Source organism: Pipistrellus hanaki, assembly GCF_964339955.1.
Source record: "Pipistrellus hanaki genome assembly, chromosome: 5".
NCBI classification, from domain to species: Eukaryota; Metazoa; Chordata; class Mammalia; order Chiroptera; family Vespertilionidae; genus Pipistrellus; species Pipistrellus hanaki.
In genome coordinates, this window is record NC_140507.1 from 67,935,688 (window position 1) to 67,949,183 (window position 13,496).

Below are 13,496 nucleotides of genomic sequence, written 5' to 3' on the forward strand. Positions count from 1 at the left end.
TCCGCATTTTCTTTGGCACAGCTCTCCCCGGGCGGGCGAGGAGAGGGAGGTACCCGGAGGCAGTGAGAATGACGTGTGCTTGGTGCAGAGAGGGGGTGGGGGGCTGCGGGCCGGGCTCTGCGGACCGGCTCCTAATCCTCTTGTTTTCGGTACAGTCAGCAGATGTGGCTTCTTTTAGCTGAATAATCCGTTAAAGGAATAATCATTTTTTATAAAAAGGAGATCGGCCGCACCCAAAAAGAGGACGGCGAACGAGATGAGGGCTTGGTAAGGATCCATTCAAAGGCTCCAAATTCTCTGTCCCTCTCTGCCTGCCTCTCTCTCCCCCTCCGTCCCCTCCCTTCTTCCTTCTCCCCTCCCCCCCTCCCCATCCCCTGCAATCCCCACTCGACGCGAGTTCACGCAGAGGGCTGGATTTCCAGGCTGAGCCGCAACTCGCGCTGCGCGTTATTATTATGCATCGGAGGGTCCTGCCGCCACCACCTTTGCTCCTGCGCTCCTCTCCCTCCTTCCCCCCGCGGCCGCTGCCAGCGGTGCGGTCCCTCCTGCCCGCCAGTTCTGGGTCACCAAAGAGAGATTCAGAATTTTTTTTTTTATTATGATGATGATGATGCTCCTTATCACGGTTCTCATTTCCTCTTGTTAGGTGGAGGGACCGCGGGCGCCTTCTCGCCGCCCGCCCCTTCCCTCTGGCTGCCGCTCCCTGGATGCGCCTTCCTCTCCGCACCCCTCCCTCTGTCATCCGTGTGTGTGTGTGTGTGTGTGTGTGTGTGTGTGTGTGTTCTCCCGGTCCCTTTTATTCCAGTAGATCTACCACCGCCTTTCGTTCGGCTGGGCTGAAGCGCTACGGGCTGCGGCGACCAGCCTCTTAGGAAAGAAGAACAAAAAGGGGAAGACCTTGAGCGGTGCCACCGGACAAAGCGCTCGGAGCTGGGCGAGCAGGGATGAGAGAGAGCGCCGGCTCGGGAATTCGCGAGATCTCCGACCCCGAAGGGACCTCGGAGGGTATACTCAGATTGACTTCTATCTGTCCTTTCGGTCTGCTTGGGCAGTGCCAGTGTTGGGGGGGGGGGGGGTGCTGGGATTGTTTTTCTGGGAAAGGGAGCTGGATCGTGGGAGATCGGATAGACTTCACTTCGCTTTCCCGCTCCCCTTGTGGAGATCCGAGTATTGGGGAAGAAACCGGGAGGGCAGAAGGTTTAGGGAAAAGTGGGAGCCGGAGAGGTTGTCTGGAGGGCTGAGGGAGTAGAGGGGCGAGAGAGGCGAGAGGGGATGGGCCAGTTAGAGGGGACTGCGAAAAGAAAGGGGGTGAAGGGGGCAAAGCCCTTTTTCGAGGTCCAATGTGAGTTTTGCTGGGGATGAGGATACGGGTGGCTGTCACAGCGGCCAAGAAATTGATGAAAATGTGATATGTCCGCGTACACACAGAAGGAGGCGTTGGGATGTGTGTGTAAACAGAGTGGAGAGGTGGAGGAGGGCAGGGAGGGGGGCTTCGAATAATATCTTATTATCCCTTTGGCTTTGGGGGCTCTCCTCCTCCGGCCCGCTCCCTTTTTTTGGATCCGGGGAGGCAGCCGCAATAGACGCGAGTGACCTTTTAAATCTCCGCCCGCCCCTCACCTGGTAAAACCCGCTGACAGTTTGGGATGGGGTGGGGAGAGAGGCAGGGGTGTTTCGAAGACATATATATATATATACTCATTCTCTCTCTCTCTCTCTCTCTCTCTCTCTCTCTCTCTCTCTCTCTCTCCCTGCCCCCCCCCCCTCGGTCTCCTCCCTAGCTCTGCCCCTCCCTCGCTCTTTCTCTTCCTCCCTCCCACCTCCCTCCCTCCCTCCTCCCTCCCTGCTGCATTTTGCATGAGCTATCTAGGTCATTAGCATTTTAGCGTATGCAAGACTTGACAAAGCTGATGAGGGGCCAGATGGGCCTCGCTCTTATGGGTTTTTTTCTCTTCTTCTTCTTCTTCTTCTTCTTCTTCTTCTTCTTCTTCTTCTCTCTCTCTCTCTCTCTCTCTCTCTCTCTCTCTCTCTCTCTCACTCTCTCTCTCTCCCTCCCTCTCTCTACTCTCTCTCCCCTTTCTCTCTTTCCCCTCCATCACTTGGGACCTGAGAGAGGACTGCAGCAGGCGAGTTCCGGAAGGCTGGCTCCCCGGATCCCTGCCGCGGACCACGGCGGCTCCCTCAGCCGCACGCCCGGCCCGGCTGCGCCAGGACTCGGCCGGCGAGGTAAGGGCGGCGGAGGTTGCCCGGCCAGGGCAGCCGCAGTCCAGCCCCCGCTGCCCTCTTGGTCCCCCTGCTCTGGTCTTGACCCTCCCAACCCCCCGTCCAGTTTCCTAGGCCGAGCTGACGGCGAGATGGGTGGGTCGGGCTGGCCGCGCTGGGGCGAGGTGGGGTGGATGTTTATTCATTGTCTGGGGCTGCAGGGGAGGCGTGGGGAAGGGGCGAGGGGGGTCCGGGTAATTAACACGGGGGGAGGCACTCCTTCGTCTCCCACTTCCACTCACACCCTCCACCCCCTCCGCTTTGCAGGGGGAAAAAAAGCCTGGACCCGAAAGGATGGGGGAGAACAAAGAGCCTCTGGAAGACGTCGCCGTTATCTCATTGTCTGTGCGATTGGGGGAGCTGCGCCGGAGAGGATGCTGTGGTCCTTTCCTCCCGGCGCTCCCCCGCCCCCACCCACCCCGCTCCCCGCTGTCAGTGCGCACGCACCGCGCCGCTTTCTACTTATTTTTCCCTGGTTGTTGGGTTTTGTGTGTGTGTGTGTTGTGTTTTTTGTCTTTTGTTTTTCCATTCCATCTTCTTCCCACCCCCTTCTATTTCTCCTCGCCTTTCCTTCCTCCTCGCCTTCCTCAGGAGAATGGCCTCTCTCTCCGTGTTCACAGCGGACCTTGATTTAAATGTCCATACAATTAAGGCACGCGGTGAATGCCAAGAATGGGGCTGGCTGAGCGCCGTGGTCGGCGAGGACCCGCCAAGGAAGGAGCCGCGGAGGAGCCGAGGCGCCCTCCGCAGAGCCCAGCGCTGCGGATTCAGGCTGGAGGGGGCCCGGGCTCCCGGCGGCCGGAGCCCTGGGCGCGGGGAGGTGTGTGATGGTGGACAGACCGGGGCTTAGCGATGCGAGCGGACTCGGGGAGAGAAACCGAAGCTGCCTCTGTGACCCGCAGATCTGTGCAAGCACCGAAGGCGGGCGGGAGGTGTGGAGGGGGGGGGGGGCGGGAAGAGTGGGGTGCGGTGTGCCTGTGAGCGCATTGCGGAGTGCTTCGGTGTGCATATTTTTCTCTCTAGGCTCAGGGGGCATTGTACGCGGGTGGACACTTTTCTCCGCGGCTGTGTTTTTGTCCCGGGCTGAGCTTTTGGTTTGCTCTTTTAAAAAATAATTATAATAATAATAATCTGGCATCCAGAAGACTGGCCGGCTGTGCCGGGGCTTAGACTGCGGATATATTGTGTTCGGCTTGAGGTCTGGGGGGAGGGAGGGAGCCAGTGGGAAGGGCGGAGGGAGATGTTTGTCACCTTTTGCTGTAGAGCTGTGGGCACCTGGCTGGAAGTCATTGGGGTGTGGGGGAAAAGGAACGAATTCCTGGTGGGTCCACAGGCTCCATCAGGGCTGAAAGCATGCCCAGGGCTCTCGGGAGCATCTCACTTCCTCCTTGTGGCTGTAATTGCAGTTTTAGGCAGGGATCCAAGAGATGCGAAGGAAGGGAGAGGCGCAGTAACCTACATGTGCCCGAGGGGAGGGGGAGAGGAGAGACATTCCTTTTAAAATCCTAACAGAAGGAAAAACAGAATGTGTACAAGTGAGGCTCTGAGGAAAGACTGTTTTGAAAGAAACCATCAGGGAATGCCAAGGGTCAACCCTCCTTCATCCTGCAGAACCTGCTTCCCCAATGGGACCTTCCCATCACTAGACCTAGAGCAGCTGGTCCGAGGAACCCCTTCACACAGCCCCATCCCATCTCCTGCTCTGCAGTGACACCCCCCCACCCCCACCCCAAGCTGAGATGGAGGGCGGCAAGACCTAAACTCATTAATTTTCTGGTGGAGAACATGGAGGAGGGGCAGGTCCCTGCAGAGAAAGGAGGCCAAGAGCTGGATCTTCCTACCCAGGAAGCCTGCTGCTCCGATTCCTCCCCTCCCGCCCCCCTCCATGCCCTTAGCTGCAGAGGCCTGTCTTTGCAAGGCCACGGCCATAAGGATGCTTAGGATTTTCGTTTGATTACTTACACAGTAATCAAGGCTGAAGAGGCTCAGCTGTAGCTTACAGAGGAGCTCTTTCCTCTCCAAAGCCTCAGCCTAACCCACTAAATAAATTCGTATTCAAAGATATCCTAGCCTCATTTCCTCCCAAATATTTATGTGCCAATCATTGTGTAACTATTATTTCTTAGGTTCTTCCTTTTCCCTCCTAAGAGGGTGTCTGGTGAGGTGAAGTGTGCCGGACCCCACCTAGACATTTCCAGAACCTTCTCTGGGTCTGCAGAAAGGTGCAGCAAACTGCTCACCCCTGCAGAGAAGGCTGCGGTTCACACCATGCAAATTGTGGGTATGCCGGCTGTTCCTCAAGCCCCAGAAGGCAAGTTTAGCTGGAGGGCAGAAGAGAGGGCAGCTTCACTGGCCCCTGAGCCTTAGCCAGGGCTGTCCTAAGAGACACTGGCAGCCTTGCCTTCAAAATAGACCTCCCTCCAAACAGTGCCTCCTTGGGGTGTAGCTTCCCTGGCTTCTCCCCTCCGTCCTCACTGAGAGGCTGCTCGCCTCTGATGACCAACCGCTTGCCCCTCAGCTGTCCACATTAGCGAGCCTTGTCTCCGTAATTGCTTCCCCGTAATTCCATCAGACATGGCTGCGCCCTTTGCTGATGTGCCTGCTCAAGTAATGTCCCTTTTAGATGGAAACCTAACACACTTCTCCGTGAGAGCTTAAACCGCAGGCACCATGGACAAGGCGGCCAGGGTCCTGCTGCTGCCGGTAATCTGCAATGGGAGGGGCGTATTTTTATGACTTATGTAAACTCTTGCTTCAGGAAGCTTTAATGTGTGTGGGGATTGTCCTGTGCTCACCAGGTCTCGTTACACAATGTGTTTTTATGTGGGGGCTTTAATGGCCGGCAGAGACGAATGTACCACTCTGCCCCCTGTGTAATTCCAAGGCCCCTTTTGTGATTTCCAAATAGAGGTTTTGGAGTGAAGGTCAGTCCTGGCGTCTTCCCTTCTTCTATATTGGGGGCCTATTTGTCTGTGATATTTACGTAAGAGACTTAAAGATATCTGCTTTTTCAAGGCATTTATTTAACTCTCAATACCATCTTTCCCCTTACATATTTGAACCCCTCTAATTACATCCTACCATTTAAGTGAAGGGGGACGTATATGGTTTGTTCAATATATATAGAACATGTCGGAGGCAGTTTACTGACAATACATTAAGAAGGCCCTACTGGCTCACACACAGTACCATCATTATGATCCTCAAGGTGAATGTACCAGATACTTAAAGATGAATTCAGAAATATATCAAAGTAGAAAAAAAATGGAAATATTCTTCTTTCCCTGCCAGAGATGGCCCAAATCTCTGTTTAAGCAGAAAGAAAATTAATCAGAGACAAAGGTAAATTCCTCTATCAATTCTGTCACGGGGTGTAAAATGTGTGGACAGTTAACTGCGGATGCATGAAGAACCTTAGCTAGAGAAATGTTTGGGAGAGGGGTAATTTCTCAGCAGGCAGATGCTCACACACACACACACACACACACACACACACACACAATACATACTTTTTTTTTCATAACCATAGCCCTTGCTAATATTAACAGAAAAGCATTGAACCATACATGGACACACACACACACCTCCATCCAACCATTGATACTGTCTCCACAGGGAAATAAATTTTCTCCTTCCCTCGACTAAACTTACATAATACCCCCAACCCTTGTTCCAACCTGAGAATGGAGTTCTCTGGGGGCAGCTGCACAGCGTTCTCCCCGGGACAGATGGAGCCGCCCTTCCTCCCCTATCCTGTGGGTGGTTTCAGAACCCCATGAGTCAACAGCAGCTGAGGGCTGTGCTGGAGCCCGTGTGTGTGTGTGTGTGTGTGTGTGTGTGTGTGTGTGTGTGTGTGTGTGGCTTGGCTGGCTGATTCACGGCGATGAATATGTCAATAATAACAATTATGAGAACGATGATACCTAATAAAGATTTTTTTTTTTCCTTCCAATCGACAATGCTTTCTTTGGGTGTGTTTGCCAAGTCTTACTCAATTTGACTTCAGTTTTCGAATACAGAGATGTAATCTTTCATTGCATCTCCAGTGTAGACGTAGGAAAGGAGAAAGGACTTCGGGTGGGCTTTATGGGGACCAGTGTGCGCTGTCCTGTGCCACAGAATGCAGGTCTGCCAGAGGCCTGGGAGACCTGCTCCCAATTTAGATGGCCTGGAAAGAAAGCAGGCCCTCCCGAGAGCCAGGACTGTTCCAGGTCAGAAAGGAAGTGTCAGCAATTCTCAGTCGGTTCACCTGTTCATTTTCTTAACCTCTTTTGTCTTAAAATGGAAATGCTCCCCCCCCCCCCAAAAAAAAAAAGAAAGAAAAGAAAAGAAGAAGAAGAGGATAACGACCTGGGTCACGCTGCAATGCATTGCATAAGCTCAAAAAGTAAACCTCCAGGATCACAAAGGGCTTTCCCTCTCAAAAGTGAGGGAGGTTTATTTGAAATTAAAATCCAATTTACTTAGTTCTTCACCATGGGACCCAGGAAGCAATATTTTCTCAGGAAGTTAAGTTTGCTGCTTCGTGTAATTTTTTTTTTTTTTTTAAAGCGGTTCACGGTGGCGATCAGAGTGTTTGGGCCCTGCCCCTGAGCCAGGGTAGGGTGCCCGGCTCGCCCTTGCCACCCACCCTGCCTACGTCCCCTCCCCCAGCTTCCCAGTGGCCGGCTTTCCAATGCACATAAGCCTTTGTTTTCTTTCTCCGAATGCCCTGAGACATCTAAATTGAGTAAGATGAAGAGGAACAGGCGCTGGCTTCCCTTGCTTTCTTGGCTCCTATTTTCCCGGCTTTGGTTAAGGATTTCTTGCCCCAATCAAGAAATGTAGGGCCCCCAAGACCTGGGTCATCCATCACTTCTCAAAGCTTCGGACTGATACGAGGTGCAAGGTGCCCTCGGCGCGGGGCCACCAAAGGCAAGGACCAAGGACAGCCCCCGGAGAGTCCGCGCATCTCCGTTTCCCCAAGGTCACTCTAGCGCCACATAGACACCTGGCGACAAACTTTAGACGTGACCAGGGAGCCGGGTTAGGAATAGGGGGAGGGGGTCAGGGCGGGGTGCATCTTTGGCTTCAGAAAGGCAGGCGCCGAACCAAAGGCCTTGTTCGAATGAATGTCCTCCCTCCCCGCGCTGCCGAGCCGAGCCGAGCCGAGCGCAGGCCTCGGCCTAGACGCCGCGTCCTCCCCGCTGCGCTCCGGGCCTGGCCTCTGAGGGAGAGGGCCGGGCCCCGGGGCCGTCTGTCCTTCTCCCCTTTCCCCATTCCGGGCCTTCTCATCCGCACAACAGGACCTGCGCCCGGAGGACATCACCCCGCACCCCAGAAAGCCTCCGAGTGCGAGCAAAGGGGCGGCTGCGCGGGGCCCGCCAGGGAGGAGGTGGGGAGAGGCTGACTTCTTAGCCCTTCCTTGGCTGCCCTCCCGCAGAACGCAAGGATGAAAGCACGTTGGGGGTGGTGTGGGGAATAGGGAGGAGGATTTTTCGCCCTCCATGCCTCCGCCCTGGCTCCTTTTTACACCACCCAACCTCCTCGGTCCGCCTAACCCTCGGCGACAGGGCCAGGGCGCGGGCCACTGCCCTGGGGACCCAGCCACCCACCGCCCCAGGCGACGCGTTCTTCTCCCCTCCCCCCCCCCGCCCCCCCATCGCTCTCTAAGGAGCCAAAGCAAATCCCTCTCCCCAGAAGGAACCCACGCGTATCTCCTTCAATCCAAACGCTGGTCCACATCCTGCGCCAGAGGGGATGGGCCGCTTCGGAGCCGGTTGGAAAGAGAGGACCAGACAGACACAGGTTCGTTCTGTGTTCGGGAACCTCCAAACCCCAGCTCCTGTCCCAGCCCGAAGAGGTGCGGCCGCTGCTCCGAAGGACTGGACACCGGCTCTGTTTTTTTAAAAGAATTCCATTCCTTCTTTGGGCTCATCGGCTGGGGCCCACCAGGGTGCAGAGTTAGTGATGTAAGGCCCTTCTGGCTTCACAGGCCAGTGCCCTGGAATAACCTCCAGAGCCCTGGTCTCAAGGTCATGTGTCCCAGGAAAGGGGGAGGGGAGGGAAGGGGCGGTCGGCCTCCAGAGGCCAGAGGTCAGGACCAGATGGAGCCTCACAAAGGTCGTGGCACCGGAAGCTTCTGACACCCTGGGAGGTGCACCTGGACTTCACACGGGGGTTCCCCTCGCCCCTTGGCCCTCCCCCACTCACGCAGATGGATGCGGCAATATTTATTCCCATTTCATTGAGACACTGGTTTAATTTCAGATTGCTCCAGCTTTCAGGCCCAATGGGGTTTTCGGCAGCTCTTTCCCCCAGTGCCTCTAAAGAAACTAATTGCTGTTAATATCCAATTTTGGGCTTTATTATTCGTTAGCCAATTATGGATCCCATCGCCCAGGCCCCTCGCTGCTCGCAGCCTCTGCTGGAATCGGCGGCGAACACTGCCTGGCTTCGCCTTTCTTCCTGCGCCTCTATTCATGCCCTTCCCCCACCCCAAGACGGTTTGCCGGGCACATCAGTCATTTTGTTTGTTTGTCCCAGCACTCAGCCCAGTTGGGGGGTTGGGGTACTTTCCGGCTTTTTCTCCCCCCTTTTCAGGGCAATTTCTTCTTTGCAGGTGAAGTAAATAATTCCCACTTTTTAAAAAAGAAAATGTGTTTTCATTCTCTCTTCGCTTCTCCTCCCTCGCCCCCCTCCCCCCCGCCCCCCAGCCCCCGGCTTTCATTTTCTAGAGCCATTTTTGGAATAGCGTTTCTCAAGCAGAAGCAAGCAAGGTGCCTCGGCCTCGGCGTGCTCTCCCCTCCCCGCTCTCGGGTTCGCCTCCCCAGGAGCCTGGCCACAGCCCCGCGGAAAGCTGCTGCATCGAGAACACCATCGATCCCGCACCGAGTGCTCAGGCGGAGTCATTTCACATCTCGAGGAGGGAAACTTGAAAAGCAATTTGGGAAAGGCACCATTTGCAGCGACGAGGAGGGCGCTTTTGTCTCCTCTCCCACAGATGCCCTGGAAACCCATCCTCTTTTACTTCCTTTCCATGTGCAGCTGATGCAATTGGGGGCGATCGCTTTTTTTTTTTTTTTTTTTTTTAAGTGTTCTCTTGCCTCGTTTTATTCGTGTGCCCTGAGTTCATGGGTATACAGAAGCAAATGCTCCCCATTCCGAGTGCTCGGGGAAACAGAAAAATAAAAGTAGAAAAATCATAAAGGCAGCGGGAAGGTCCTTCTTTGTCTGTTTTCCCTTCTTCCCTCGTTTTGAAGAAGAAGAAAAAAAAAAAAAACACACTTTACACGCTCTCGTGTGCACTCACATTTGCCTTGAGCCGTTCTGTAGCAACCTGCACAGTGTCAGCCTCAGAGTCATATGGAGAGAAAACAAAATGCCAGGGCAGCTGGGACCTCCCGTGGCCACCTGGAGGCCTGGCCTCTTCTGATGAGGAGGAGGCTTTCATCGCCGCCTGGGAATCCTGTGGCGGGTTTTTCTTGAGGGGGGAGCCCGGGCGAGTGTGGTATAGGGCTGGGACGTTATTAGGAAGGTGCCTTACACATAAGGCTCCATAAATACCACCCAAATTGGATGTAATTAAATCAACAGCAGCTGTCCTTTTGCTTTTCCTGCAGAAAAGGCTACAGTTACGCAGGAAGGCCTCTTGGGCAGAGGATAGAGTAGCCTCCTAGGAGAGGCATCCCCTAGCCCCAGCCCTGCTTCACTCACCCCGATGTGTGGAGTATGATTTTCAAATAGTTAAATACACGCACCCATCCCAGACATACACTCAAAGAGCAAAACAACGCCATTCTTTTTTAATATTTTTATTGATTTTGTACAGAGAGGAAGGGAGAGAGATAGAGAGTTAGAAACATCGATGAGAGTCATCGATCAGCTGCCTCTTGCACACCCCCTACTGGGGATATGCCCGCAACCACGTTACATGCCCTTGACCGGAATCGAACCCAGGACCCTTCAGTCCCCAAGCCAACGCTCTACCCATTGAGCCAAACCGGTCTTGGCAACACCGCCATTTTTTAGAACCTTCCCATCTTCCTGGTGGAGCACTGCTTTTACTCTCTAACGACCCTTCTACTCCAGCCTCTTCCTTCATCACCCCCAATTCACATCTCACCTAAGGTCTTCCCCACTGCGGCATGCCCTAAGTAAATACATAATCCATTTCTATTTCCTTCTACCCTCTCCGCCCCAGCCCCTTGAAAACCTCTGGGTGTCCCATGATCAAGAGGTGTCAGGAGAAAAGCTGTGAGGTTAAACCATTTCACACTAATATGTGAATTGCTGAGTCTCTTCACTTCCCCAGGGATATTTACATTTGAGAAGAGTCACTTACATAACAAGTGAAATCTAACCGTGGGCGTTCCTTGTGAAGGCATCCGAAAATGCGGGAGCAGAACCGCACTAACTTCCCCAGTTTGGGGGTGAGGAGAGTGTCGTCACCCTTTCATTCCAGACACACCGATTGTTCAAACACACGGTTAATGAGAAAGCATTTATTTCGAAAGCCCCCAGTGAGTTCTTGTTGTTCCCTCCCCAAACTCTGAACCTTCTGCTGGTCCCCCTTGAAGGCAGGTAGGAGCACTTTGAGCCTTTCACAAAGACAGCTATGATTTTTTGCATATCCGTCTAGGTCAAAGGCCACCATGCTTAAAGCCAGCCTTTTCACGTCGCTTTGCATAATTGTGAATCCTGGTGTTACCGTTCCATAAATCACAATGAATTCTTGGATTAAATACTGGACTGTGTGACGTGGTGAGCTCACTAGTCCAGAAACCCAATGTAAGCTCAAAGGAGTTCCAGGCAAATTGGGAACTGAGCAGAGCCTGATGTCATGCTCCAGGTGGTATATTTTCACTCTCCTCTCCCTAGTTAGCCCTTCCCTTGTTTAACTGGAGCTCCCTCATCTATTTGACACCCTGACTGTGTCTGAATTCCCATGTGCACATGCCATGTTGTAAAGTTTGAAACTTTATGTAAAGTTTATGCCAATGTAAACAATGGCAACTCCAGGCCCAGAGTAAGTTCTTGTATGGCCAGAGGCAGAACAGTTGTGACTTTTTCGTGCCTTTCTGGCTTCCTACTAGCCTGTTAGAAAACTTGCACTTGGAAAATGTCAACCGTCTCTCCCATCTCTCCACCCTTCCCCTTCTCCTTCAGCATCTTGCCACCTTCATGTGGATGATTAATCAATAGCAACAGCGTTGCGTAAGAGGTTAGGAGCCTGGTCTGCTGCCAGCCTATGCTGTCCTCCTATTGCGTTAAACCTGTCTTACCCAATTCCTAAATCACTCATCATGCTATTGACTAAAAACCATCCAAGACAGCATTTGGGGCAGCTAGGAAACGTATTTAGTGTGATCCCAGGGCCTCTCAGAAATCTGGAGGAACTGGGTCGCTTCTGTTTTCTGAGGCTTCTGGGACATATAAAAAAAAAATTAAGAAATGCCAAGGTAAGGTTATATGTTTATAGTGAAGAATTTGAAATCACCTGATTAATATCTGCTTTCAATTTTGTTCAGATAACTATGCGGTGTATAGTATCTTCCACAAGTATTCTCAGAAAGTCTCCACATGAGGCCCTTTGTAGTTGTTGTTTTCCCTTTTCACTTGGAAAAACCGATGTCAAGCATATCTTTTTTTTTTTTTTTCAATTACAGTTTACAGTCAATATTATTTTGTATTCGTTTCAGGTGTACAACATGGTGGTTAGACAATCATGTACTTTTTAAATATATATATTATTGATTTTTTACAGAGAGGAAGAGAGAGGGATAGAGAGTTAGAAACATCGATGAGAGAGAATCATCAATCAGCTGCCTCCCGCACACTCCCCACTGGGGATGTGCCCACAACCAAGGTACATGCCCTTGACCGGAATCGAATCTGGGACCTTTCAGTCCACAAGCTGACTCTTTATCCACCGAGCCAAACCGGTTTCGGCAGCAATCATGTACTTTACAAAGTGTTTCTCCCCCTACTACACCCAGATGTTTCCAGTGCCCACCTGGAACCATATTACAATATAATTGTATATGAGGCCTTTCCTGGGCCTGGCACCCAGGCAGAAGGCCTGTATGCTCAGGCTCATTTCCCAGTCCCCAGAGAGAGCACAGTACAGTGAGTGTGACTGCAAACTCTGGCATTAGACTGCCCCTGAATCTTGACTCTACTGCTAGGCTATGTGACTTTGGGTAAGTTACTAAACCTCTCTGAGGATCCTCTGTTAAAAGGAGATGATATAATAATGATGCTGATGTCAAAATTAAATTAGATAATGCATGCTGAAATATTTAGTATAGCACAAAGCATTATTCCATAGAAATATAATGTAATCATATATGGAATTATAAATTCTCTAGTAGCCTCATTTTAAAAAGTAGAAAATGACATGTGATATTAATTTTAATCATAGGTTTTATCTAACCTAATACATATAATCCCAAAATATCATTTCAACATTTAAGCAATATGAAAATTATTAATAAGATGTTTAATATTCTTTTAGTCATACTGAACCTTCAAAATCTAATGCGTATCACACTTATCGTGCATTTCAATGTAGATGCTAAATTTTTATCTGAAGTACTTGCTTTGTATTTAGATTTTATAAAATTTATAGTTGAAGAAGTAAATTCATATGCCCACGTTAGTTCTAACCATTCTTAAATGTTTTCTAGTAACTGAATAGAGTATCTGTTTTTAAGCTTCTATTAAAGAGTCTATTCTTCGGTTGCAATAACTACATTTCAAGTGCTCAGTAGCTAAATGTAGGTTGTGGCTATCATACCAGACAATGCGTAATACCTGGCATAGAGTAAGTGCTCAATAAATGCCCACTAGCCATTACTTTCAAGGTACCATCCCTATTCAAACACAGGGAACAGCTTCTTCTCTTCCCTCAGACTCCAAATCAGAGGCCAGGCCTGCTATTTGCTGCACACATGGCCTGTGCGATGGGCCCAGGCCCACCGTCTCCAGGGCCTCCTGGGGGTATACTTTTTCCAATCCCTGGTGGGGACACTTGCCAGGAACATCTTCCTGACTTTCCCCACTGTGGTTCTGGGAAGCCTTTGTGAATCTCAGGACTATTTTGCTATGTGCATCTTTGTAACCAGTGGGGACGGCAAGGCTTTTGTAGAGGGTTATTCTTAGAAAAACAAGAACTCGGTTCATCTGTGCAGCAGAAATGACAGGACTGACATGGTCACACTAGTGACTGACATTTGTTCCTATTCACAGACCAA

General features: G+C 51.5%; 1 long non-coding RNA gene across 1 annotated transcript; it reads left to right on the forward strand.

Moving 5' to 3' along the window:
• The first annotated feature begins 315 nt into the window (after positions 1-315).
• LOC311623906 lies at positions 316-4,324 on the forward strand. Its single transcript, XR_014795224.1, has 3 exons — positions 316-1,005; positions 2,112-2,226; positions 2,530-4,324. It is a non-coding gene; the product is annotated as an uncharacterized lncRNA (long non-coding RNA).
• Positions 4,325-13,496: the final 9,172 nt, after the last annotated feature.